This window comes from Rhea pennata, chromosome 22 (assembly GCF_028389875.1).
Source record: "Rhea pennata isolate bPtePen1 chromosome 22, bPtePen1.pri, whole genome shotgun sequence".
NCBI lineage: Eukaryota > Metazoa > Chordata > Aves > Rheiformes > Rheidae > Rhea > Rhea pennata.
This window is the reverse complement of record NC_084684.1, coordinates 7,174,999-7,202,126: the sequence shown is the minus strand read 5'-3', so window position 1 is coordinate 7,202,126 and position 27,128 is coordinate 7,174,999. Positions and strand designations below refer to the sequence as shown.

Genomic DNA, 27,128 nt, shown 5'->3' with positions numbered 1-27,128 from the left:
TGAGACCCAAATTGAAAAACTTCTTTTTAGAGACTGTGAGCATAAAGTGAATATTCTTGTATCATAGGTAGACCTAAAGTTTTAGTCCTTCAATGGATGAAAAGGTAAATTGTGTAAAAGATCACTTCAAAGAACCTGAGTCATCACAAAGGACCCTTATCCCACAGACTAATGTCTAGGGGAACTTTAGGCTTCGATCTTTCTTTCTCAGTAGATGAAATGGGTGTATCTTGTTCTTGTTTTCAATCCTGCTTTAGAACAATTTGCTTTATTTTTACTAGCAATTAGCATAAGTTTCAGCAAAAAAAATTTGTCGAATTTGGCAGAGTTTATGTACTTACTTAAAGGTGTGCTGTCACATAAAATTACTTTCTGAATTCAGAGGTTAAGTGTTGGGTTTTCTTTTGAAGTGAAAGAAAAAAGCAGGTTTGATTACTAAAATGATCCAGTTTGCTTGACATACTGTAGAAGCAAACAGAGAGGGGGGGAATCAAATCACTCAAGGCAAAAAAAAAAAAAAAAAAAAAAAAAAAAAAAAAACCTGCCAAGACAACATTTTTAACACTTACACCAGACAAACTGTTGGATTTCAAATTGGCAAACAGTCTGTTATGACAATCCTTTGATGGAACATCTCATACAGAGACAACTATCAGGGAAACTCATCTCTTAGCAAGTGGGGCTTCTAATCAAGAAGATGATGATGCCACTCAAATGTAGATCAAAAAGGATTCGTAGAAATAAAAGGCTTGATTCCACAATCAAGTTTGTGTGGGTAAAGCCAATTGCAGAGTAGGATCTTAAAGATAGGAGGAGATTTCTTAGCATTCTTGACAGTACTGAACAGTGCTGTATATGTAATCAGAAATAAACTTTTATTCACTTGCTGGTGTGGTTTTGCACTGTGCCACTTCCAGGTTTCTCAACAATGGAGGGAATATAGTAGTTATAAGCAACCTTTGTTTTATACCAGAATGATCCAATTTGCATTCTACAACCTAGGTGATTAGTTAGGTAGCCTTCAATAGCTGCTTAACTGAAAGCAGCTCAAATAATCAGCATCACACAGTTGCTGGAGGCTTCTGGCACTTTTTGATCCTACATCTGCATACCCTTGCTTCTGGAGAAAGGTTCGTAAGAGTCTGACTTAATTCCTGAATATGTGTACAATGGACTCTGTACTGTAAGAGTTAGGGGAGGAATCCTGCTACCTGTTTCTTTCAAGCTTTTTCCTTTGCTTAAAATACTTTCAGGTATTTCAGAGGTCAGGATGTATTTTAGAGGTTTTTTTGTTTATTTGTTTGTTTTTGCTCAGTAGTGCCAATCATGTATTATTAATAAAGGCACAAGTCTGGACTTTAAAATCCTAAGTAACATAATTTTGACTTGTAATGTATGCTGAAGTTCTCAGATGGCATTCAAGCATCTGCATCTTCAAGGGAAATACTATGGTATTGCTAACAAAATTTTAAGCACTAGCTATCACAGTATTCAGAGTTTGTATTTGCTACTTGAATTACTTTGAACTGACACATTATATTAAGGACAGTTATATACAAACACTTTGTTTTTGCGGAAAGAACACATAGTGGTTGTGACACTAGGGTCTAGTTTAGGAGATTTGGCTTTTCCTTTCCTGTCACAGACTTTCTGTGTTAGCTTGAGAAAATCAATGTTCTACCTAAGCTGTGGAACATTTACGCTGAGAGGTAATCTTGATTCTTGAGTTAGATCAGGATTTTAGCCAGTGAGCCACACACAGTGAAAGTACTGCCTTATATCGCAAAAATGTTCAGAGAATTAAAGATTTTGAAGCACTTCGAGATCTAATCAGAAATGCGACAAATTATTTTTAATTATGGTTAATTTGTTCCTTGACTGGCTGTACATAATTCTTAGCATGAGATTCTGTGATACAATGGGTAATGAGGACCAAATAGGTAGCTAAATATGGTTTTCTATGATTGTGGATATGGAATTCACCTACAATGTATTTTCAGCAAAGTGTGCATAAAATTAACTTTCACAGAAAAGATATTCAGCTAGACATATTGGAACAAAAGCTTTAATTAGTGCTTATAATCATGATATATCCTTAATGAGTGACAGGTGCTCTTGTTCGTGTGCTATTCCTACAAGCCCTCCTTTCTCACTCAGGTAGGTTCAGCTAACAAAAATGTATGTTGTTGTTGTAATCAAACAAGTGGTTTAAGAGAAAAGAACTTTCCAAATTCCTATTAGGTTCTACACTTTAAAATTTTGTTGCTGAACAGCAACAAGACTGCTTAAACTTTAAATCATTTAAATGGGTATGTTACACCTACAGCTGAATGAATAATTCAGTTCCTAGTCAGTGTCTGACTTTGATAGGAGGAAAAGAGGAGAGTCCCCAAGGGTCTGATTATGTGAATCTCAGTTCAACTGAGGGGGAGGGGAAGGCTAATTAATTACACATTGACAGTGGGGAATACTTTAAAAAAATCCACTTAAGTACTGTATTTGTTAGGTATTGCTGATCATAGCTGAAAGTATAGTACCAAGGCAACCATACTCTTGAAAATTTAACCCTTTGAGGGCTTTTAACAACAGCTTGAAATTAAGAGACCAAAAAACAAGCACCTGGATTATGTTTCATTAGATAAATGCTTGGGATAAAGAATGATTCATCACCTGCTGATGTCAGATTCATTACTGATGCAATTGCAATGTCAATTTCTTTTCTCCTCTATGTTATTTTCAGAGATTTTCTTTCTGAAAGCAGTGCTGAGCTGGCTGCATCTCCTGGAGAGTTGAAGCAACATGGTAGTATTACCATTGACACCAGAGATGCAAATTATTTTTCTCTTGGCACCAGAAAGATTTGTGCTGCCAAGAGAACTATCTGTAGATTAAGCTTTTTAAAAAAATACTGTAAACTATTTTAGTAGCAGCAAATTATTGTTGCTTGGTGGTACATGCTCTCTGGGTCTTTTTAATGCCCCTGGGTCAGAATTGCAACATGCTTTCCAGTGTACATGTATGGTCATTTTCTGAAGGAATCAAGCCCTCTTTTGTAGTGAGGCCATTTCCATTCTCTGCAGAACAAACAAGAACTGCAATTGGGAATGATTTTCTGAAATAGCTCTGGAATTATCTCTGATAAAAAACCTACCAATTCACAAACAATTTTTTTAATGACTGCTTTTGTCTTGTATTCCCATGTGGGTTTATTATTCTTTGTCATTTTCTTTTCTAAAAATTGAACAGACTTTGATCCTCCATTGCCCTGCTTCTTTAGTGAAGCAATGTGCTTTCTAAAAAAATGGATTATTTCATTCCTGAATTGGTTGTGACTTGGTATGTGTTTGAGAAGATGGTAATTATTGATTCTTTGCACATTAATAGGCATTCCTATCTCCAGCAGGGAAAACACTTGGAAATGTACTGTTGTATGTCGGTGTCTTTTACAACATCAGTTACTATGGATATATCATCAGTAGCTATCAGTATCTCAACAGATAGCTCAGTAAGTGCAGCCACCTAACAAGAGCTTAGTTTGCTATATTTAATCCATGTCAGTTTATGATGGAATTGTTTCCTTTCACGGTAAATGATAGAGGAAGTTTGAACTTTTGAAATACTAACACTCATCACTACTGTCTGCTATCTATATCTGTATGGATAGGTATCATACACATGTATCATTTCTCATTCCATCTCCCAGGGTCTGATCAGTAGTTTGTAAAACATTTCAGAGTACTCCGAGACAAAAGTTTGCATGTTTTGGATTGGATCCTTCAGTTCAACTGCATGATATTTATTGGAAGTTTTGGGGCAAAGGAAAAGTCTAAGCCTTTAAGGCTTCTAGGAAAAAAAAGCCAACCTAAAGGACCATAGATGCCAGGCTTTTCTGTTTCCTTGAGGCTTCTTTGTTGTCTGTACAGCGCGTTACATTGCTGCTGCATCCTTCTTATTTGAAGTCCATTCTTACCCTTTCTCCCATTTTAGTCCTCCATCTTGTAAAAAGCAGGGAACAAGCACCGTGGAGCCTGGTACAGCATCCTCACATCCCTCTTCAGTCAGAGGAATCCTCTGTAACTTACTAACTTACACTGGAAGGAAGAAAAACCCATTAAATAAAACAAAATTTAGTAAAAAATATTCCAAAAGTTAAAACGTTCTCACCAGCAAAAGATTCCTTGGAAATCAGAACCCTTCTGGAAGGGGCAGTGTTAGGAGATATCTCTTGATTTATCCTGAGTTCCATCATCACGGAAAACGAAAATAACATGAACATATGCCCTGGACTCACTTTCCAATTCCAGCAACAAGTTGCAAAACATTATGCTTTCCTATTAGTTGCTTTTGGAAAGAAATGGCATCTTGCTTGCAGATAGCTGTTTCATGGAGGGGCCAGCTCTGTTGATTTTGTCTGTTACCCAGTATGTTCCAGATTTGCCACTCTGAATAACAGCCTTTTCCATATTCAGCAATTTGAGAAATCTGTGCTTTTAAAACAAGAAAATTATTTCCTTTTGGTTCTAGCAATCCCTCTTTCTGAAACATTTCAGAACTTTTCTACCTGTTATTTTATTTTATTTTTTTTTTAATCTCAGGAAACCTGTCAAAGATATTGCATCTCTGTTGGAGGACCATTAAAATATTTTTGTCTTGGAGATAATATTTTACTGTTCTGAATATTGGAATGTAATGACTGTCTTTTGGAAAATGGTGTGGTCTTATTAGATAGCCAGAAGGGCCACGAAAGGATTACGCATTCCTTTGCACTGTCTCTCTGGAGTACAAAGATGTCTCACATTAGTTTGACTCCTCACTTAATTGTCTGTTATCTTGCATCCTCATTTATCAGTTACATAATAATACCAATGATATTATTGAATGAAAATTTTTGATTTGGTCCATAAAGCACAAATGTAGGAAATCAGTTTACATAATCAAAGGACTTTCTATGCAACAAAAGAAAATGATGCCACCCTCTGACTCAGTTTCTTCATCTGTAAAATGTGATCAGTAGAACCTCCTCAGTACTATTATATTACTTAGTAATCTAATGTAATAGGATATTCATCTGCTGCACTACAAAATAATCAAATTTGAGGATAATTATTAATTGGAGGACTAAATCTATGAAGTAAGCTAGAGAGTAGGGGTCTTTTTTGTTTTTCATATATGAACTTCACTCATTTAAATAAGGATCTAGAAACTGGAAGAAAATAGCTGTTTCAGGTACAAGACTGAGATTGAAGAAATCTGAACTGCATTCTCAATTCTAGCACAGACTGTCCATGATCTTGGACAAACTTTTAGTGGGTAATAATCCTTCTGGCTGTTTTAACCTGAGTGAGAACAGTCTATATTTTAGTGCATGTACAGTAGCAGGTACAATAGGTACTAGTGTCAGTTGAGGTTTTAGAATATACTGTAACATCAAAGTTGATAACAGTGTTCAAAGTAATTTAGTTCTGGATTAAAATATACCTGGCAGGAGAGCAGGGTAATTACTTACTCTTTAATATAGGTAGGGGAAGTGTTCTCCCTCACAGCTATTATTGTTGATGCCTGTTATTTCAGAACTCCTGAACATGATCATGCCTCACTGTGGCACAGCTTCCACAATGAGGTCACCTGCAGCTTGGAAGTACAGCTGTTTCGCTTGCCTTCATTTTTAATTCATAGGATTGGGTTTTTTTTGTTTTTTTTTTTTTTGTTTTTTTTTTATCTGCTCTTTATTCTGCAAGCCCTTTTTGGGCACATGGATGCCTCGAGCAAGCTTTGTATGCCAGGGAATTATGGGTCCAGAGCTTCTGCAAATCTGCATCCCAGCCAAACCCTTTGAAAGATGCTTATTTTGAATGCCATGCATTTGGCTCACATACTCCCTTTCCTCCCTCTTCTCCCCCCTTCCTCCCCACCCTTCCTCCTTCTTCCCCCCTTTTTCTCCTACTTTTCTCCCTCTTTCCCTCCCTTTCCCCCCTCCTCTCCCCCTCTTTCCCCCTTCCTCCTCCTTCCTCTCCTTCTTCCCCTCCCCCTCCCTCTCCTCTCTTCCCCTCCTTCCGCCAAGCCTTCTCCTCTTTCCTCCCCCTGGAGTAAGGTTATGCATTGTAGTCTGTATGCAGACTAATGTCTGTAAGGCTGCACGTAGTCTGTAAATTCCCACCTGAGCACCACCAGTGCATTAGACAGGTTTTCTCACATTCGGTTCCTCCAACCCTATGATTTCTATCCCATTGCTCCAGCAGTGGGGTTTACGTCCTTTCCCCTCTATTTTATTCCTCACTCCTTCTCTTTTTTTAAAATATTAAAGCTCTCTGGATTTCCCTAGTGGATCAGAGTGTATGTAAAGTGCTGGTTACTTGTAGCTGGAGGCTGTTTTCCCCCTTTGATGGACTGTAAGCATTTTTTTCTAAAACTGTCTCTTCTTTCCCTCATTCCTTCTGCCCCCCAACCCAGTCTCAGCAAGCTCAGATGCACATAATGACATCCAATCTGTTCAGGAAAATAAAAAAACGGGAGAGGGAGAATATTTCCCTTTGATTTTTACAGAAGCTGCGTTGGCAGAGAACCCAACTCAGGGGTGGGTGGAAGGGGAACCAAAAATCAAATTTGTGATGCATGGGCGTACTCTCCCCTGGGGTGGTGCCAGTCGGCACAGCAGCCAAGGCCAACAGAGAAGCTTTGCAGGTTTCATCTGTGTGCCCAAGGCATCCTCCTTCCCGGCGTATTACTATCTCCATGCAAACACACACCCACAGTCTGGGGTTAATTTAATTTAAAAATGACATTAGAGATAACACAGGCCAGCTCATTAACACTAGACAAAGCACATGGATCCCTCTGAAAAGACAGCAAGATTAAGACTCAGGAAGAGAGGAGGTCAGCATCCAGGTGATTTTTTCAGTCCAGCATTTAGTTTTTGAGCTCAGGTCCATTCTCATATGAGAAGGATATGATTTGGTTAAGAATGACAGGAGAGAGAGAAAGGAAAGTGAATCTAGCAAAAATTGTAAGTCAGTTCAATGAGGTCACAGAATCACAGAACAGTTGAGGTTGGAAGGGACCTGTGGAGATCATTTAGTCCAACCGCCAGTGCTCAAGCAGGGTCACCTAGAGCATGTTGCCTAGGACCCTGTCCAGACAGCTTCTGAACATCTCCCAGGATGGAGACTCCACTGCCTCTCTGGGCAGTAATCAGTCACCCTCACAGGAAAAGAAAATTTCTGTAGATTCAGGCAAAACCTCCTGTGTTTCAGTTTATGCCTGTTGCTTTTCATGGTGTCACTGGGCACCACTGAAAAAAGTCTGGCCCCATCCTCTTTATGCTCTCCTTCAGATATTTAAACACATTGATAAGATCCTCCCCCTCAGTCTTCTGAGATATTTCAGCTCTTATCTGCCATTTCCTTTTACAGTTTAAAAGCTGCCTTAAACTCACACATACAGAATTTTACTAATGTAAATAGATTCTGACTTGCCCCAGGCCTGCACTTCTGCATTCCTACACAGATGCTGCTATGCTTGCATTGCATATCTGACCATCTACTTTTCCAGAGTTTGTGCCCCCTCCTGGCCTTCCCATTCAGGCTGGAGTATTTTCTTCTGTTATAGGCTTTAGATATGTTTTGATCAAAACCTACTAGTTACATTGAGGTGTACTGATTTCTATTCTAGGCAGTAGTGTTATACAACAGTTAACTATTAGGACCAAACAACATATCTCATGGGTAACCAGAGTCTCCAAAATGAAATATTTTAGTGCCTTAGTCCACTGGATCTACTGCTATCTGTGCATCATTTCATTATGATACTCGTATCTCATGGATATCATGGACAGAGCAAAAATAACTTCACAAAACCAGCAATAATTTGCCATGCTTATCTCTCTAGTGAAACTGATACTGATATTCCCTTTAGAATCTCACCTGCCACCCCATGCCATGCTCACCTGATTAACAATCAAGACGGCACAGAGGTTGGCTTGTTGTTCAGTTAAGTTTTGCAACATGGCAGGATTCATGGTATAGGGGAGACAAAGTACTGCTGATCCCAACTGTGAATGAGAATGGGAGCCTATTTCATGGGGAAGTCTCCTTCAATTCTGACTGAATATATTCCAGCTAAAATGATGATGCAGCCTAGTCTGAGGGCCATGGGGAGTGATAAACACTGAAAGCGAACTTTGAACGACAGCAGAATCCAGATTGCCATAGAAATTAACAGTATTGTTATTAGGTACTTAAATAATGAGAGCTAAAATTAGAATGTTGATCTTCTTTAGGAAAAGCAGTCCACAAAACTAGTCATTCTCATGGGGCGTACATGTCCTGCATGCTCTATAAAAGAGAGAGCATTTACACTTTTTTCATTTAATACCTAAGCTGATAAAAGAACCTGGTGGGATGTGACTTCATGTCTGCCCAGAGATGGTCTCCAGGAAAAGAGTAGGAATATGTATGTTCCACGAAGCAATATGCATTGCAAAGTCATTTGTGACCAACTGCAAAGACATAATGCCAGGACAGTCTCATTGGCTGGGATTTTCCTTGGCTGAGACCCATCTGCAGATGCAAAGCCAAGCAAAAGTCAGGGCTGTCAGCTAGAGACAGGCTCATCTGTCCATAGTCACTGTCAGGTTTCCAGGTTAAGGACTTTGTGCTGAGTTGAATCAGTGGTGGCTGATCTGGCACAGGAGCACAGTTCTTTTTGCAGGTGTAATCCTGATGTTGGGCTTCTGACTGCCTCTGCTCCAAAGGACCTAGGAGATTCCTCTGCCTTTCAATAATTAAATTCATAATCCCTATAAAGACAGATGAGCATTCTTTTTATTCTCTGAATGGGTCACCAAGGCATGCAAAGGTGAAAGGGTTTTCCTAGGACATAAAAGAAAGCGTATGGAATAGAAGCCTGGCATCCCCTGATGATGATCAGAAATACCTATTCAATTCATGGTGATTTTAAAGGCATTTGAAGAGCTCTGGATCAGGCCCCAAGATCGTGGTGACTTTGCAGGCAAACACAACTAAGCAGCTGTTATGTACTTAATTGTGGCCAGTTTTAGACATTAAATTCTGTTTTACTCCAAGGCAGGGCAGGGGATCATGCAGGACAGACATCAGTTCATAAAATAATACAGAATAATTGTAAGCTCCATTTTATATGTTTCCTTTAATTGTTCACAATATTAGACTAGAATCTAAAGATCTCAAAAAAGGCAGAACTGCTGTGCTGCTGAATGTTAAACATAACATGAGAGGCAGCCCCAGCCATAATGAATTTGCAGTCTAAATAAATACACAGTGTAAGACAATGGGTAGGAAAAGACACAACATGTTCAGAGTTCTGTCCCCAGGAAGATAGAACCAGGCTCCTCTGGCTGTCTAATCAGGACCACATGGCTTCTCAGCTTTTCTTTAAAATTCTCTTTTTTATTTGTCTCTGGTGTCTAGAACAGTTTTGTTGGTTCAGTGTGGTTGGGGAATGGACATGGCTATAAACCTGGCTCACTTTTGAGAGAAGAGTAACCTGCAAGTTTAGTACTTAGTCACAGTTGTTCAATCTCTGAATACCTTCATTCCTATTTATGCCACAGTGGGCTGGCATCTGTCCTGGGGCTGGGGACATTTTATTTGTCATCTGCAAAGTCCTGTGGGGGCTCAAGCCAGTCATGGCCAGATGGACTGTAGCCAGAATTGCTGGAAAAAACAAATCACTAAGACAGTCCCTTTTTATTTATTCCTCATAACAGATACCTGGTTTCAGCACCCATCTAGATGACGATTAAAACCCTTGTGCTAAACTCCCTCCCCACTCTCTCACAGCCCTGTCCCTTGAATAAGATTCCAGAGTTCAACTAACTCATTCAATTACAGAGTGAGAGTAAATTGGCTTTCAGTTTTCTGCATAGGTGTGTGTGTGTGTACATGTATCTATAAATAAACAGATTAATATTCTGATAATTAAATTGCTATCCTCCTTTTCTCTGCCTTAGGAGCATCTTGTCTCCCTCCAGCAGAACAGTGAGCCAGAATGAAATGTCTGCTTCCTGGTAAGTACTGTCAGCATAGCAGCTGGGGAGAAGAATATCTCAGGGAAATGCACAAGTGTACTGGCATTTACTTTTTTCCTGGGAATATTTATACAGGACAGACCTCAGAGCACAAGTGCATTTGATCTTCTGTCAACTAAGAAAGGGAAATTAGGATGTGACACAAGCTGTCCTGTGCATTCTTTGCTTGCAGAGTCCCCACTCTCTGCCATGTATGGATCCCAAGTCTCTGAAGGCTACTGTGATTGAATCATCAGGTATGATGCTTGCTTGTGGGAGGCAAATAACCCTGCAAGCTTTCTGTAGAGTAAGATTAACTGATCACTGATCTGACTCTTCTGCTGCTTTTCAGGTCCATGACTGTTCAGAACCACTTGGCTCATTGATCCTGATTTCTGTAACTGAGAAAAGGTTAATAAGCAGCTTACCACAAACTACTGTCCTTCCTCCTCTCTCTCCACAACCTACACAACTCTTTTAAAGATTACAAGCATGGGGGAAACACTATGACTTTCTGCGAAGACCAGGGAACTGTCAGTCTGGGCTCTATTCAAAACTGTCACTGGGTTTTTTCTTTGGTAACCTTTAGTAAGTCATTTGTGAGCTTCAACATACCCCAAATATGCATTGTATGGATTAATTAACAGAGGGAAATCCTTTAAGGTTTAGAGGTGTATATCAAGAAGTCCTTGTTTCTTTGTGCTTTTAACAAACTGCATTATCAACACAAAATTCAGTTCTGATAGATACTCAGTATCTCATAATCACTCTCAGAATGCTTCTCTGTAATTGGCTTTAGTGCAGAGAGCTACTAAAGCTTTCTAGGACCCTGCACTTTTCAGTTCAGCTGTTTATATCTGGACTTCATTTTGTTATGCTTCTTCAGTGTTTTATTTGTTGAGCATAAACCAGGACCATGTAGTTGTTACGATCGTATTGATACGATCTAGTAAATAGGATCTGGATGTGAACTAACTCTTCTTTATTCTGCAAAGTAAGTTTACAGCTAATGAAGTTTTGCATGAAGTCAGCAGCTGAGTTTTACTAGGTCTACTGCTATGCTATAGTTCCACTGCAGGTAGCTAGCTTGCCTGAGGAGGAGGGAGCATGTTAGGATCACTCAAATATCTGTGCCAGCCTCTTGTTCCCCTGTTAGGGTTATCAAACTTGCCAGTGCTAATCCAGAATTAAATTTCAAAAATGAAATATTGTTTAACTGGTTATATGCAAATGTCTGTACAGGAATGCTGCAAACCCTGCTGGGTTGCTCTAACTGCTTGTTTTCTACCATATGTCCTCCTTAAAGAATTAAGAGACAATTCCTAGAATATGAGTTTATTTGTGCTTTCATCATCAGACGCACATCACCAAAGCAGTGAAGAGTCTTTTGAGTCTAGTGATGAAAAATAGGCTTCTCAACTAGTCAATACACAGGGCTGCATGCTAGGACGCTTAGCTTCCTGTGGGACCTTGGGGAAGTTAGAGCACCTTGGTATCTCAGTTTCTCTCTCTGCAGAACACATAATAACCTTTCAAGGATTGACATTATTTGCAGTATGCTTTTGTCCTCTAGTCCCTGCAAAAAAATAGCTGTCACCATTTATCAAAGATACAGCTCTTTTTTCTTTTCTCAGGCAGATTTCCCGTAACTTCTCTGAGAGGTTTGCCTGATCAAGTAGTGAGTAAAACCTAAATCAGATTTTTATTTAGCCATGACTTGCAGTTTCTGGATTTCCCCAACTCTTTCCTCCCTAAACACTAAACATCCCCGTGCTCCCATTTCACGTAAACTTTTCAGAGTATCTCTTTCGATTTAAACCAACTTTCCATGTTCTAAAGATTAAATGTCCAATGATCACAGCGGTGTACATGACAGACAGCAGCATGGATCCCACTGCTTAGTAGCATTCCCTTTACTAGGTAGATGCCTGGCTCTGCACTCATGGAGTGAAGGACAACAGCTACTGTGCAACATTTCTAAAGGAAACTAGCACCTGTGTCTGCCATGCTGTCTCACTCTCATTTCATGCAGAAACCAAGCCTAATCATACAAAGATCTCCTGATGGCTGCTGTCTGAAACACTGACTACTGTATTTCCTGTGTGTATGAACCTGGGGCCATGAACTCAGCATCTGTGCGCTGGGGGGGAGAGGGAGGAAGAGGAAGGCATGAGTTGGTAGTCATGCAAGAGGCTGGTTTGCTTCCCAACATGCTGTTTCCATCAGAAGTGATATGCTGAGTTATTAACAGCTCCTTTCCACAGTTAGTAACATCAGACAGGGGAAACCTTTGTTCCTGTTTGCAGGGCAAAGGCTATAGGAAGAATTACGAAACACAAAGATGAGAACAATCTGGCATTATTCCACCAGCACACACTGTTTTATTAATAGGAGTTGCACGTGTTGCTGAGCTATGGAGACAGTCAAACCCTGCAGCAGTGGCAGCAAGCCGGGACAGTCTACTTACTGCTGTCGTTACCACCATCATACAAGGCAAACTGATGTCCTTGTATGAGGATGTATTGGAAGTGAAAAAGGAATAAAAGTAGAGAGGTTGATCCAAGCAGGAAGCCAGAACCAAAAATGTTAGCCAACTGTGAAAAAACTTCCAATATGTGAGGGTAGATTTCTCAAACCTTTTACAGCAAGCACATTTGCTTCACAGAAGAGCACAAATCATGGACTCCGCTGACTTTACCATTTCTTCAGTAAGTGCTTGCTTAAGCAAGTAAGACTCCCTGTCCATGTCAGGGGCTTTCACAATTCTCACTGCTAAACTATCTGACTGTCTCACAAGATGTAATGAATTTATGTACTCCATATCCTTGTTAAGTAGGAGAGAATTATTCTCCCTGCATTTCAGATAGATAGGAATCTGACACTCAGGAAAGCTAAATCAGTTGGCAGAACTCATGGAAAATCTGTGTTGACAAAAGAGGGTGAACACAGTTCTCCCAACTGCTGTATTAGCTATAATCATGGCACTGGCCTTCACTGAGCTTTGTTAAGCAGCTCTGACATTTCAACAGCAGAGGTGCCAGAATCCAAAGTTTTAAAATACCATTTTGGATATTTTGTGATTTTTGAATACTTCAGTTTTCCCATATTACATTCTCAATGGTTCACTATAGTTCATCATTTATAGCAAATATGGAACCTATACGTATTGTTAATTATTTCAGCTTAAGTTAGGTCAGTTTCTTGGTCACAAATAAGTTCCATTTATACTACAGATTTTTTTCCTGATAGGTTTTATTCCTCTACTTTTAGGTAGAACTGCAGGCAGCCAGTCAGTTCTTACAATGAAGCAAGCTCATCTTTTTTCATTTATCTTTTTTCATATTTATTTGCTTTTTAGGAAAGGTTGTAATAGCTGGGACTGCTACTCATAACCCTATCTAATTTAGGCTAATTCTGTGCAATTTCTGTATACAGACAAGTTCAAAGGACAGAAAAACTAACAATAACCCCCTGTATTTGGTAGGGTTTTCATCACATTAATTATTGGAAAAAACAAGCTCATCCCACATTATTAGATGGCTTAACATTCCTTCTCCTGGTTAGGAGCTGATCACTTTGTTATTCTGGAAACAGCACTCCACATACTACTTGTTTTTTCTTCGTAGCTGATGTGCACCAAATTGTTTCTGTAGTAAACATCATCTCTACTCTGTTCTCATTAGATTATTCCCCACCTATGTATTTTTTTCATAGGTCTTCACCCATAAAATGATCTGCTATAATACAAGCTATCCCAGTGAGCCCATTGAAATTCGCAGTTATATGGGTGAGGCTTATCGAATTTGACCCCAAGCTATTTCTACTTCAGTCAGTCAGTTACTTTCTAGTCCTACAATGAGGCAGCATGACAATACAACAGAGCAAGCTAGGAAGATTTGATTCACTAGCGCAGATTCCTCTGTCCATCGTTGCCTATTTGATTTAAAAATATGTACATGCCAAGGGGCTTGATATGTCTCTTGTGCCCCATTTAGCATCTGCTGAGCATCCCAAAGCAGCCTGCAAGTGTAAAACAAGTCACTGGAGGATAGATTTGATAGAGAGAAAAAACAAAGCAATTGATGCCCTCTGGCTTCAAAAGTCTGTAAACTAATTCTTGCTGACTACAGGCAACAAAGCAATTTATGGCAACATGGTTGAAAGTTCCTTTTATTTCAAAGCTGTTAAACTCTTTCTAGCACTTTACATAAGGCAAAGCCAGTGAGCTTGCTGGGTTCCCAAGGTCAGTTTTAAACAGGAGTCAAAAAGACATTAAACAGGGGGTAGGAATCAGGAAAACATAAAACAGAATTTAAAGTTTAGCATGGGGACATGAAGCACTCAGTAAAGAAAAGGCATTTTTTTCATGTGTTACAGATTTCATTTCTATGACATTTCCCTTTTGTGTCCAAAGAATGAAGTGCACTCTGCATATGGAAGCTGGGGTGTTTGGAAGCAGGTGTTTGGAAAGTGGTAGTCAGATTATTTTATTTTAAGGCTCTATTGCAGCAAAAGGCAGGAAAACAGACAGGGGGAGAGCAGTGAGTGGTTCATTGGCATCGTTTGTCTGCCACAGCAGGTTCAGCACTTAAATTTGAGTGACTTCTCTCTCCAGATGGTTGGTGGGAGCTGACTACCCAGATCTTTGCATAGCATGCTCCATAATGAAAACGTATGGCATCACTTGCTATCCTTTAAAAGCTTTTTTCTTCAACCCTAGTATAACTCACTGCATTATGGATCCCTTCTTTGCCTGATGGAAAAAAAAAAAAAAAAGGAATATCTGTCATATGCCTAACCAGGGACTCCTAGGTAGGAGTTCCTTTATTTCAAGACAGAGTAGCTCATGCTTTTGCAGTTGCAGAATCCTACAACAATACAATCTTCCTGACCTTTTGACACTGCCACTACTGCTCCTCACTTCCACTTTAACTGAGGCTCATTTCTCTCCTAAATCGTGTCATAAAATGATTCTGAAAAAGGCATAGGATTTACACTGGTGAAAAAAAAAGCTTGTTCTCTGAGCATGCAACTATACTGATTCTGAAAAAGAAGCGACTTAGGAATACATACTAATCAGAAAAAGTACCTCTCCAAAAAACATGTTCTAGAGAAATTGATAGAATTACCTTAATTTTGCATACTGTATTGTTTGTTTGTATACTTTTCTCTGACCTAAATATTTAATATAACTGGTGATTCATACATAGTCACCAATTCTAGGAGAACTAGAAACTCAAATAATCTAAAATATGTGTCTTTATGTCCCCTCACAAAGCAACAATTTTATTCTGGAAGGTAAACAAACTTACAGAGACACAATCTTCAGAGATCAGTATCTTGAGTATCTTGTCTGGAGCACTCACATTACTAAGACCTACTTATCTTCAATATAAAACTGTTTCTACTTTCTGTAACTTTATTTTCTAGATAGGAAAAACTACAGCATTGCCACCTTTAATATGTCCCCATAGTCTTTGGAATAGCCCAGTAACTTTGGTGGGGGGAGGTCCATACTATATCAGTATTTTTTGCATAGAAATCATTAAGCAAACTGAGAGTAGTTTGTACTCTGGTGACTCCTTCAGGCAAAAGGAAGTCTGAGTTCCTAGAGAGCAGTTCCCATGATATGCTTAACCTCAGCTTATGTGTTACACACAAAATTTGTGACGCACTGGATTCCCCTTACTTCCCCTACTTCTTTTTTTCCATCTGAGATGTGGCGTGAGCTGTGGAATGCAATCAGTGAGAAAAATATGCAGGAAATAGAAGCCATAAACAAAAATGATTGGTTAAGTCTCAGTGAGGTCTGGAGTGCAGTTGTTGAAACAAACCACTGATGACCCAGAAAGATCTGAAGCTAAGCAGAATGTTTTCAAGATGGAAATGTGGGACAAAGATGGCATAGATGAGCTGGTAGTGGTTTCATTTTTCTTTTCATAGACTATATTCCAGATGTAGCCTTAAAATAATAACAGCATATTGGACCCATAAGAGGACAAGCCTGAGAGTTAGGAAACCACCATCTATTGTGAGATGTACAATGTGACTTTCTGAACTTGGGAATAATGTTTTCAAAGATTCCAGTAGTCAGAGCTGGACACACATTATCGTAATAATTTAGGTCCTATTTTGAGATTTTTAAATACATACATTTATTAAGTATTTGTTATGGCATAAAAAAGAAGAAATTACTTGATGATAATGTCTAGACTGTGGTATGTGGGAGAGACTGTTCTTCCTAGCCTTAAAATTCTATCAGCCTGTATAAAAGTATATCAGCATATCCAGACATTCAGCATCCAAAATCTTCAGTTTTTATCCATTGGCACAAGCTTTATCCTTAGTAAATGGGATATAACAAGGAGAGATTATCCTTTGTTCTCAATGGGAGCTACTTGATCTTGAACTTTTGAAAATCTGGATGCTTCTTACAGAAAACAGAAAAAAACAGGTTTTTTGGATTCTGACTTTTGTTGTGGATGCTAACCAGTTTGAAAATTCTGACTTTCGTTATCTCAGGTTTTAAACAAGGACTAATGATTTTCCCCCCAACACTGTAAAGTATTTTGAGTCTTCTGAAGAAATTTCCCATAAATGCCAGCATTATAGTTAAATTAGAAGTCTGTAATTCAACCCATAAAAGCATGGCAACAACTAGGACACTCTTCACTGTCTCACACTGGCCTAACAATACAGGTAGAGTCATCAAACAGGTATTTGTAGCTTGAGGACAGTTGAAACAGCCTTACATGAAGGTGACAGTGTGTTTTCTAGGGTCTGTATGACAGGGCTTCTAGGATCAGTTCACAGTTTGCTTTTCATTTTGCTATTTGATCTTTAGCAAGTTGCATCACTTTTCTGCCTCAGTCTTCCCAGCAATGAAATGCAAAGTGTATCTGTGAGGATATCTGGCATCTGTGAGGTCTAAAATTAAATCAGTAAAGGGCTTTGCTGATGATAGCATTCAAGAGCTGGATACTATATATAGGGACACTGCCAAGTTTCAGTTATTTTCTTTAAGTAGTAGGGAGCATAATGGTAAATATAATCTGGTTATGATAAATTGGATCCTTGTTTGTGACATTATGCAGACTCAGATGTGACTGAAAGTCTTTCAGTTCTAAAGGTATGAGTTTTAACATTAATTCCAATGGGAGTAAGATCAGGTTCTAAGATACCAGAGTGGTAAAAAGCTCTTTATCTCATAAGGCTCCTAGGCACCTTTAACTGGAATTAACCCTGTTTTTTTTTCCCTTCAGATATTCTCCAGCATTTGCAAAGGAAACTGCAGTAACAAATACGATTCTGCAGTAACACATTTTAAGTCCTGAAGCAAAATTCAGCAGTTTTGGAGGGACAGAATAAAATGGAAGGGGGTGGGGGAAGTGTGGTGGGAAGTATTTATAATCCCTTTAATATTTTAAAATTTAATTATTTCCAAATTAGGTTAGCGAGACTGACAAGGGTACTGCATCTAAAGTATGGAGCCCAGAGGCAGCACTGGAAAATGAAACAAGAAATTAGTAACAAAAAAACCTATTGCTTCAAGGCAACAGACTGGAACACTGACATTCCATTACTCCGTCTGTCTGCTGAATTCATTTAGCATCTGTGGCCTGAATAGGCTAGTTTCAAGGAGGCATGCTCCAGTTTTTCTGTGTAGGGGTGTTGGAAGGGGGACAGAGATTGCTAGAGGATTTCTCTTTGGAGAAAGCTATCTCTAAAAGGGGCACAGGATTTGTAGTTAACAAGGTGGAACAATGCTAACCCCTTCACAGTTGTAGTTACAGTAATATCTTGGAACGTTTTGTAGTACCGTACAGATTGTGGTTTGCATTGAGTGTTTGGGCCACTGCAGTTAGATTTCTGAGGGCAGCGCTGAAGCAGTCTTGTTGAGCCTACTGCATCCTGCTTTGTGTATGTAATTGAAATACTGGGTCTAAATCTGTTAAGGCATGACATCAGCCATCATTAAAGTGCAGCCATTTCAGGCAACTCTGTACTCAAGGTATTAAATGCCCACATTGTCAAAATGATCTCTCTCACCTTCTGTCTAAAAAGACAGTATTGTCCAGCAGCATAGCATTCCTCAACCCAAAACTGTCCTGGTTCAGGAGGAGTGCCACCCACAACATCACTGCAGCAATTGCTGCAGCACTCAGTTTCTTCCCCAGCATGCTCCTTTTCAACTGCTAACTCAATCCACTCCTACTTGGCTTATGTGAGATCTAAGATCAAAAGCCTGAGGCAGTCTGGCTGCAGTATTACAGGGAACTTATATGCATGTACCGGTGGCTAGATAAATTGGTTGATAACAGTCTGGAAGGGAAAGAAGAGAATGATTCTCCACTTTATTTCCTAGTGACTTTACAAGCATTTCACTTCTAGATATTTTCTGAAACATCTGGTTACCAGTAGGATAAAAGGTACTAGTGTAACCTCCCAGTAAGATCAGTTATTTAGAGTATTTTATGTATTTCCAATCTTCTTTGGCTTTCTTCCCAAGATTATAGAAGCAGGTCCATGAATTTTCTTGGAGCAGAATAGAATGCATTCTGTACAGTTGTATTTTGTCTGCGTCTTTTTTATGCATGTAATCTTAGATTCTCTTTTCCCCAGTTTATCCTCTTTAAGAACTTTATTATAAATCATATAGAGAGGAGAACCATGAATTTTATGAAAAGTCATATAGAAGCTATTAAAATTGGCCTTTTCTCCTCCTCTTCCTCATTATGATTTGCTCTCAATGTGAATTTTATCAAAAGTTTTTATGGGGTGTAATGGAGTTTACCTAGCAGACAGCAAGTCATGATAAAACTTCACACAACTTTACTGATACAGTCTACCATGAAACGAGGCCATACTTTTTAATTTCAAGTATGTAAGGTCTTATCCAGCATGATTCCCAGAGCTACTTACAAAGTTCAAGTCTTCAGCTCTCTCTAGCTAAGTGAATTCTCATGGGCTTCTGGTCCTTATTAAACCAGTGTCTTACAGGATTAGCTCATACTTTCTCATTTGTCTGTTTTGCTTTGGCATTTCAGTATGCACATCACCAGTATCTAGGAGCAGATCAAAGTACAAGCACTACAGGCCTGTGCAAGGACCCAACTTCTTCAGTAATTTAGCTATGCCAGAAACCAGTATTTGTTTTGTGTTTAATTATTTTAAAGAAAACTTGAAAATTAGTCTTGGACCTGGAAAATCAGTCCTGCTGCTACATTTGTTCTGGTTTTAATTTCAGTATCTTCCCTTCACCTAACAGAGGTACAGAATGCTGTAATACTCAGAACAAAGATCTGTGCCTATAAGCATATGATAAGAACAAATACAAGCAACAATTACCTTTAAAAATCAGGGAAAGCAATCATGACCCAGAACATAAAGCACCTGATTACTGGTGATTAGTGATTACTAATAACTGCTTAGGAAGAACCTTTCCTGAAGGCAGATTATTCCATAAGTGCCCACTTACGGGATCAGTTCCAACTGAAACAGATTAGTCTGATAATGGAACATAAAGGCAGACAGGACAGATATCTGGTCTTGTTCATAAATCCATAGTCTATGCTATATGCTAATGTCTGCTTGAGGTTTTAAAAAAGAATCTGTGCTGGAAAGCCCATCTTCTTGCTTCAAAAGCAAATATCTGTAATATAATCTAAAGGAAGCAATAAAAGATGACCAACTCTGACTCTCTCCGTCAGAGGTCAAAGATTCACATACAGACCATCGAACTCATTACAAACTTTCACATTGATTTTTCAAGGTGTAAGTTGAACAGATATATAGTTCACCTTTTGAAAACTTGCAAAAGGTAAAATATTCTGAAAGCCTGTTGTAATTCCTCACCTACTTAAAAACATTAAACTGCTGCAATGCAGTTTAAATTTTCATCTGATTTTAATGGGGATAATTCATTGCTGAGAATGTCTGTGCCTCAACCTGCACATCTTATTACTTTCAAAAGGAATCAATCAAGATTTCATATTAATGTTGCTCAGAAACCAGTGTATGCAGCACTCACTGTATTTCATATTCTTCAGGAATTGTTCTATGGTAAGAATCCTACTGTCATGTTTTTCTTAAACTACAAGACACAACAAAAAAAATAAAAGTTACTACTCAAAGCATATACAAAAGAACATTCTACACTCACAGAGAGTTTGCTTTCATATCTGATCCATTATACATACACATCTACTAATTTTTAAGATTTGACCACTTCAGCAAATGTACGTAATCACAGATGCGTCTAAACTCAGTGATAACTGAGAAAAATCACTTTTCTACACTGCTAAAGCATATCCAGTTGATTCATCTGGGATTGTCTCAACTCCCAAACTCCAAAGCAAAGACGCTTCATTTATACTGATCTCAATACAAAAAACTACCAGATAATAGAACTTTTCTTAAAAAAAGGAGGGGGGGAGAAAAAAGTATTAAAAGTTTGGTATTTATCAAGCACTCTAGAACATGAAATGTTTCCTTTAAGGAATGGAGCAGTTAAAATAAAATGAAGACTATTGTAAACTAAAGCTGCACAAGTTTACAGCAATTGAAAATTTGACTTTTGTGTTTCCTTATCCCAATAGGTTTTACACCTATTGAAAGTCAGCTTTGAATTTTTCTACATTAAACATTTTTCACCTGAAAGCTAACTGATTGCCAAACAACATACCGTAGTTAACCTATCCATAAAGGCTTGCTTTTGGCATAAAGGCATCCACTGCTTAGGACAAATTATACAGAACTTCATTGTGTTAAGAGTTAACATATTGATTGTTAATCTGACCCCATGTTACTACCTGCTTTCCTGTGATGATGGTCCATCTAGCTATGTCAAAGCACTTTGTTTTGTCCTGGACTAGTTATTTATGCTTGCAGGAGGCCTATCTTCTTTTTGCATTACAAAAGAATTAGAAATACCTGGACTGCTTTTTCCCAGGCACATGAGCTGCAGGGGAGTGTAACTATGGGGAGCCAGCCTCTGGTGAGCTGCTTTTAAAAAAAAATTGTATCATTCCTTCCTTTTCCCATTAGGCAGCAGTCCAGCCTCTTTTCTGTTCTTTCTGTTCAGCACCAGTCTGGCCATAGGCAAATCCCTCAGGAGACTTGGTTAAAATGCATCTGGGCTGTACAGGCAAATATAAATTTTAGTGTTGATGTTACTCTCTCTTGATTAAAACAGTAATGCTTTGATATTGTTCATGCTCCTCCTCGCAGTTAAGGGATTCATCCCCCTCACAAAGGAAATGTTCTGTGATATCAAAAGAGGAAGTAATTTCAATTATTATGTCATAAAATGAGGGCTGTACAGTTAAAAAATCAGAGATTTTCTGTAGTTTTCATTGAATTCTTTCAATTTGGGCTCACAACTATTGCTTCCAACCCATAGCCTATTCTGCTGAACTTCCTTTTTACTGCTTTATCCTATCAAATCTCACCAATTCCTTTCCCTTTTGTTCCATGTTAGACACATGCCCAAATTACCAAAGATTGTTTGCTGGCTTCTTACTCACTTCATCTTTCTGGTCTAAGTAGATTACAAACAATTCAGGGATCATCTACTATTTTATAATCATGCTAAAGCTAACACAATACCTATTTTTGGTGAGCATGTACACCTTACTGTCAGAAATACCATTATTAATGCTACAAATAATAAATCTCTGGTTGCAATGATTTCACTGAGTTGTATTTAAGCGTAAAAAGAGAAAAGCAAAACCTTGAAGTTAGCTACAGAAGTAAACTGCATTTAGGTAATCCCTCATCACTGCACTTTGGCTTCTAGACCTTACCATTTCAGCTTACCACTAGGCTGAATGTTAATAGTTCACATTAAAGTGTTGGGAAACTCGTATCCTTTTTTCACTTTTTAAAAATAAAGAAGAAAAGAAGGTGGCAAAATAACTTCAAACATCTAGATAGCTTATTGCGATAGAGGTTATAACTGGAATGCTTTCCATAACATTCTCTAAAAACGACCTGTAATTCAGATGGCTGTTAGCTGTCCCTTCAAATAAGTGCTTTAAGAGGTTCTGTCTCTCTAAAAGCTTTTGCTTAGGGAGTAGCCTAGTTCATTTTGCTGAAGAGAAGCTACCCTGCAACTTGCTTCCTCACTGAAATAATTGCTGTTACCCCTTAGTCCCAGATAATCAACAGATAATTAGTTCTGATTAGTTTTCTCACAGGTGCTTGTGAAATTGTCATTCAGAGGCAGCAGTTTTTCCTGAAAGTTGAGCTGAAGAGCGGAGAGAGGACTGCTGGAGATTAGAGAAGAAAAATAGTAAGAGGCTTATTCTAACATGGCTTTACTTTTTTTGCAGGGGTATGTATGAGGCATCTCGTTTACTTTTTGAGAATCTCTCACTGCTCAGTCTGGGTCCTTGGGCTTCCCTTGCTTCATAGGCCTGACTATTTTCTTATGTTGGCTTTTTACTAGTGTAACTTTATTGTGTTTGTTAAAGTTGCTTCTTATCTGATGAAGAGAAAGATTATGTCTTTAACTAGCCTTAGCCTGTTGCTTTATGTGAAATGCAGGAGGGAGCTATAGAACCTGTATTTAAGACATTTTAAGGAGAAAAAAAGTATCCATAAACATAGTATGTGACTAAAAACACAAGAAAATTTGCAGGTTCCAATTTGTTTTATGGTGGGCTTTATTTCTGTATGTCTGCCATTAGCAGTGGTGTATGTTAACCTATCTAATTATGTGCTTTTTTTTTTTAAGCAAAAATCCACTGTTTCAGATTCCCAGTTTGTAATGGATGCTGCTCTCTGTACATTTAGTTATTACAGGGCCTGTTGCAATAGATTACAGTTAGTTTATGGCAGAAGTTTGAGCCAAAACAGTGCTGTTCATTGTGGACTATGGGAAGTAAATATATATGCAAAAATACTAGTAATATTCATCTCTGCCCACAACAGTGCTGGCATTGCTTCACCTGCTCTCATGGTTAAGCCTAATAGACTTCTCCCCTCATGCCATTTAATCTAAGACTTGTTCAGTTTCATGTAGGCAGCTAAGAAGAGCAACTGTTTCACTGGCAGTAATTCTTGGGTGGAACTACTTGGCCTGGATTATACAGGAAGTCAGGCTAAATGACTTTGAAGATGCTTTCTAGACATAGTGTCTATGAATTTAGAAGGCCTCTTTAAGCTTCTAATAGGTACTATAGCTACAGTGCTTTGTTTAGGCTATGTGTGCGTATTGTATATTGTGATATGAAAGTATAAAACCTTTGGAAGGATCAGAAAGCTTCACAGCTGTATATTTCATGGATTTGAGTGTTCTTTTGTCTTTTTGTCACCCATAAGCTCCATCAAACCATACATGGTAGTAGTAACTGGAAATGGCTATGGTCGTGCAGATGATTCTTAATAGTGAGAAAGGAAGGAAGAAAAACTGAATGCACTTCCACGTTTTCAAGGCATGGCAAGCTCTGACAGTTGAACCTCATCAATGTCAAATGTGACCTAAACTGAGACCTAAACTTACCTCATGAAAAAAGTAGTTTCTCAAGAAGCTCAAGAACTGTAACCCAGATATGGCCCATAATGAAGTCACACTTAGCACCCTTCCCCACACACACTATTGACTTTTCTGCTTTCTAGATTTGCACCTAGTGTCTTATTGATTAGTACCAATTTCCATCTTTTACTGACTAAAAATAGCAAACCTGAATAGCTTCAGGAATATAAGGAAATTTGTGGAGTTGTATTTCTGCTTCTTTGATACAGATTGCGTATTAGAAATTCTCCAAAAGATTTCCTGCTTTGCTGAAGATGAATGTTTTGGAAATTATTCTAATCTCATCTGTGACATTCACTACATAGCATTTAGGAATAAGTTCTACAGCTGCAAACAGTGAAGTCAGTTGTATGTGTTAATGTATGGATTTGCCTTTGGTTACAGATGCTTCATAGAAGGTATCGTTAACCTTCACTTCCCATATACGGGTATGGGTGGAAACACAACCATAATGAAGAAAAGGACTTCCAGAAGGTCACACAGAAGCAGACCAGAAGCAGAAATAGCACTTTGTTTTGCAGACTCTCCCATGATGTTTCCCAAACTGCACTGCTGCTTTTGAGTTTGTGGCTCCCATTGCAGTTGAAACCAAGAACCCTACCAACATTCAACTAATTGATAAAACCTCAGAAGGCCCATAATCACCAAAGCACTACAAGACTTGTTTAAATTTATTTGTTTGGCAAACATGTTGGAATGGATTAATTAAAAGAGATTGGTCTCTGTTAGAAAAGCTGCTGTACCTAGCAGGATTTTCAGAACACCTGGGATATTTTCACCTGGGATATTTTTACTGCCCACTGATTTCAGTGGCAAGTAAGCACCTGTGCACTGTTGAAAATGTCACTAATCTACAGATTTAGGTGCCTAGACACTTCTGGAAGTTAAGCACTTAATACTGTACCACTTGCTGCATATTTTACCTCATTGCAAAAGATCTAACCCAGCCACTCAAAATATTCTTGTGTGCTCTGAGGCTGGAATTTTAAACTAGTGCTTGTTTTAGTATGGCTATTTACCTCAGATCTATTCTGCATCTATATTATGTATAGATGGGCTAATTTACTGCTACCCTTGAAGGTACATTGCTCAATTTGTGCATCCTTCCTGCAGATATTAAAAGAAATGGATTTGTGATCCATATGGAAATAATTTCATGAAATGTAGTTATAATAGGCTTTTAAGTTCTTCAAAATGAGTTGATCTTCTCAACCCACGCATTTCCTCTCAATGTCATGTACGTATTTGTGCCAGTGCTAAAAATGATAAATGCCTTTGCAGCATAACATGCAGTGAAATCCGTAACGTAATGGATTTCTGTGATGGGATAGGAAAGAAATGCCACTTCTTCCAGTTGTTTGCAATATATGGTCTTAAAAAGTGTTTGATTTTTCTGAGAAAATGCACTAGACTCCTTGTTCATGTGTATGTAATACTCCACTGTTATGCAATTATTTTTTCTCCACTCATCAGAGCTTTAGTTTATTGAGGAGGAAAAAAGTTACACAATGTGTCTTTTGTGATTGCAAAAAATGGTGGTGTCCTCACTAGTTTGCTCTTTTATTCTGCCTCAAGTACATTGTATTCTGTAAGAGGCAGCCTGCACTATGTGACTGAGATAAAGCAGGAATAGCAGATAAGTTGTTAGTAATGTTAAATGCCAAACTTCTATCAGCTGTGCAGAGTTTTCTTAAAATTTTTAGTGTTGTTGTTATATATGATGGTTGTGGGTCTTGTTTATTTTTCCTTGAAGCAGCTATCTTTTGATATCATAGGAATATATAGCAAGCTTATATGGTATTTAAGAAGCAAAAGTAAACTTCCAGCTATTGCAGTTGCAGAAGAAAACTTGCTGTTCTGACTTCCGTGAGTTGTTAAATACTCAAAAATCCAAAAGCAAATAAGAAAATTTAAAGCAAAAACCATTTTTGATCTAATTCCATGACTTTTGGACATCTAATCCACTGTAAAATTGTATGTTTATAATGCTAGTGGTTGGCAACTGACTGAAGTATCTGGATTTACCTATTGAGAGAAATTTTTATGTTACTGCGTGCTGTTTTACTTCCCAAAGGATGTAAAGGATGCTTTGACTGGAAAGGCTGTGTTAGCCACAGTTTCCAGAAAGGAGAGGATGGATTGGCTGGTTGGTTTGCTTGATTACTTTAGCTTCTATAGTCAAAGGAAAATAAACAGGTTTTCAGTATTTTATTTAACTCTCTGGAATATTTGAGAAGTTTAAGCTTCAGCTTGGTAAACTTAGTATAAAATCTTAAGTTAGAGCAGATCATTCAGAGATTCATGAATTTATCCATAAAAACTATGCTACAGGAGTAGAGGCTTTTGACAATCCTTGTTTATTTTTTCACTAACTGTACTATCAGTATATGGACTTGTCTATCTTTTCCTATTTCTGTACCACTTAAATACACTGCTTGAGAAGTAAGGCTCCTTAAGGTTTTGTGCTGCAGAAACACAGGAAAATAAAGATATCTCCTTTTCCAAACAGCTTCCAGTAGTGTAATCTACCTGAAATCATTCATCTATCACTGTGCATGGCATAATGCAGAAACAGAAAATCTTGCCCAGGAAAGGATGGCATATTTTCAATAGAATTGTGTGGAAATTAACACAAATTTAACTGTGTTTTTTATTAAAAAAATGGGTGGGGGAGTTTTTTCATATGTAGCAATATTGTGATTTAAGGCACTCTTTATATTATAATTTAAGCCAAAAAAGGCCTATTTTTTATTTCTTTATTTTTAACCAAAAAATCTCTTTCTAGCAATATAATAATGGCCACTTACTCTTTTGACTGTGCATAGATTTTGGGCATTAAACCTGTCACTTTTTGCGGACTGAACATTTTTTTAACTTTGCTTTTATGCTAGTGCCATTTTGTGAATAGAGTTCCACACTTTATGTGGGAGGAAGAAGACAGGAAAAATGTTGTGACAGGTGGTTTAAAATAAATAAGAATAGAACAAGCTCTGTTTGAAGCTACTCAAAGCATTGGAGTGTTAGAAGCAGTCCCAGCAAACCTAGGTTGCTGTGGAGAGTACTGGTGAGATGGTCAATTGCATTTATCATATTGTTTTACAATTTTCTTCATGGGTTTTATCACCAACAACACTGAATGTGTGCATTTGCATCCTAGGAGTTGTACAAACACTACCCTCTAAATACCACACCAAGACCCTAATTATAAATCCAGGTATAGGGTACATACCAGGGATCTGAATGTTAAATAGAACATATCTGAGACTAGAATTTAGCCTTAAAGTTTTACTTAAGCTTTGTTCTCCTTGGATTACAACTGTAGTAATATGAATAACAAGCTGTGCAGATGCTAACCAGATGCTAATATCAAACTGTAGTTCAACATGTTTCCATGTAATACTACAGTGTTACTATGGTGATAACAGATTCACTGGAGGTTTGATTTAATAAAGCAGAGTTGCATGTTAGTATCTGTACAGTTACCATAGTTCTAGTCAAACAATTGTGCTTCTACTATAATGCTTATGACTGAGTTGATGGTGATACCAC

The 27,128-nt window shown here is 38.2% G+C and overlaps 1 long non-coding RNA gene across 2 annotated transcripts in view; it reads left to right on the top strand.

The window, feature by feature from the left end:
• LOC134149975 (uncharacterized) overlaps positions 1 to 26,279 on the top strand; it is a 138,902-nt gene extending 112,623 nt beyond the window's left edge. Inside the window, exons 8-11 of one of the 2 annotated variants that reach the window (XR_009960555.1) lie at positions 9,986 to 10,042; positions 10,139 to 10,299; positions 10,395 to 10,453; positions 23,964 to 26,279. This is a non-coding gene — a long non-coding RNA (uncharacterized LOC134149975). Of the gene's footprint in view, positions 1 to 9,985; positions 10,043 to 10,138; positions 10,300 to 10,394; positions 10,916 to 23,963 lie in introns of those variants that run through there. The other variant, XR_009960554.1, reaches the window with a different exon arrangement.
• Positions 26,280 to 27,128: the final 849 nt, after the last annotated feature.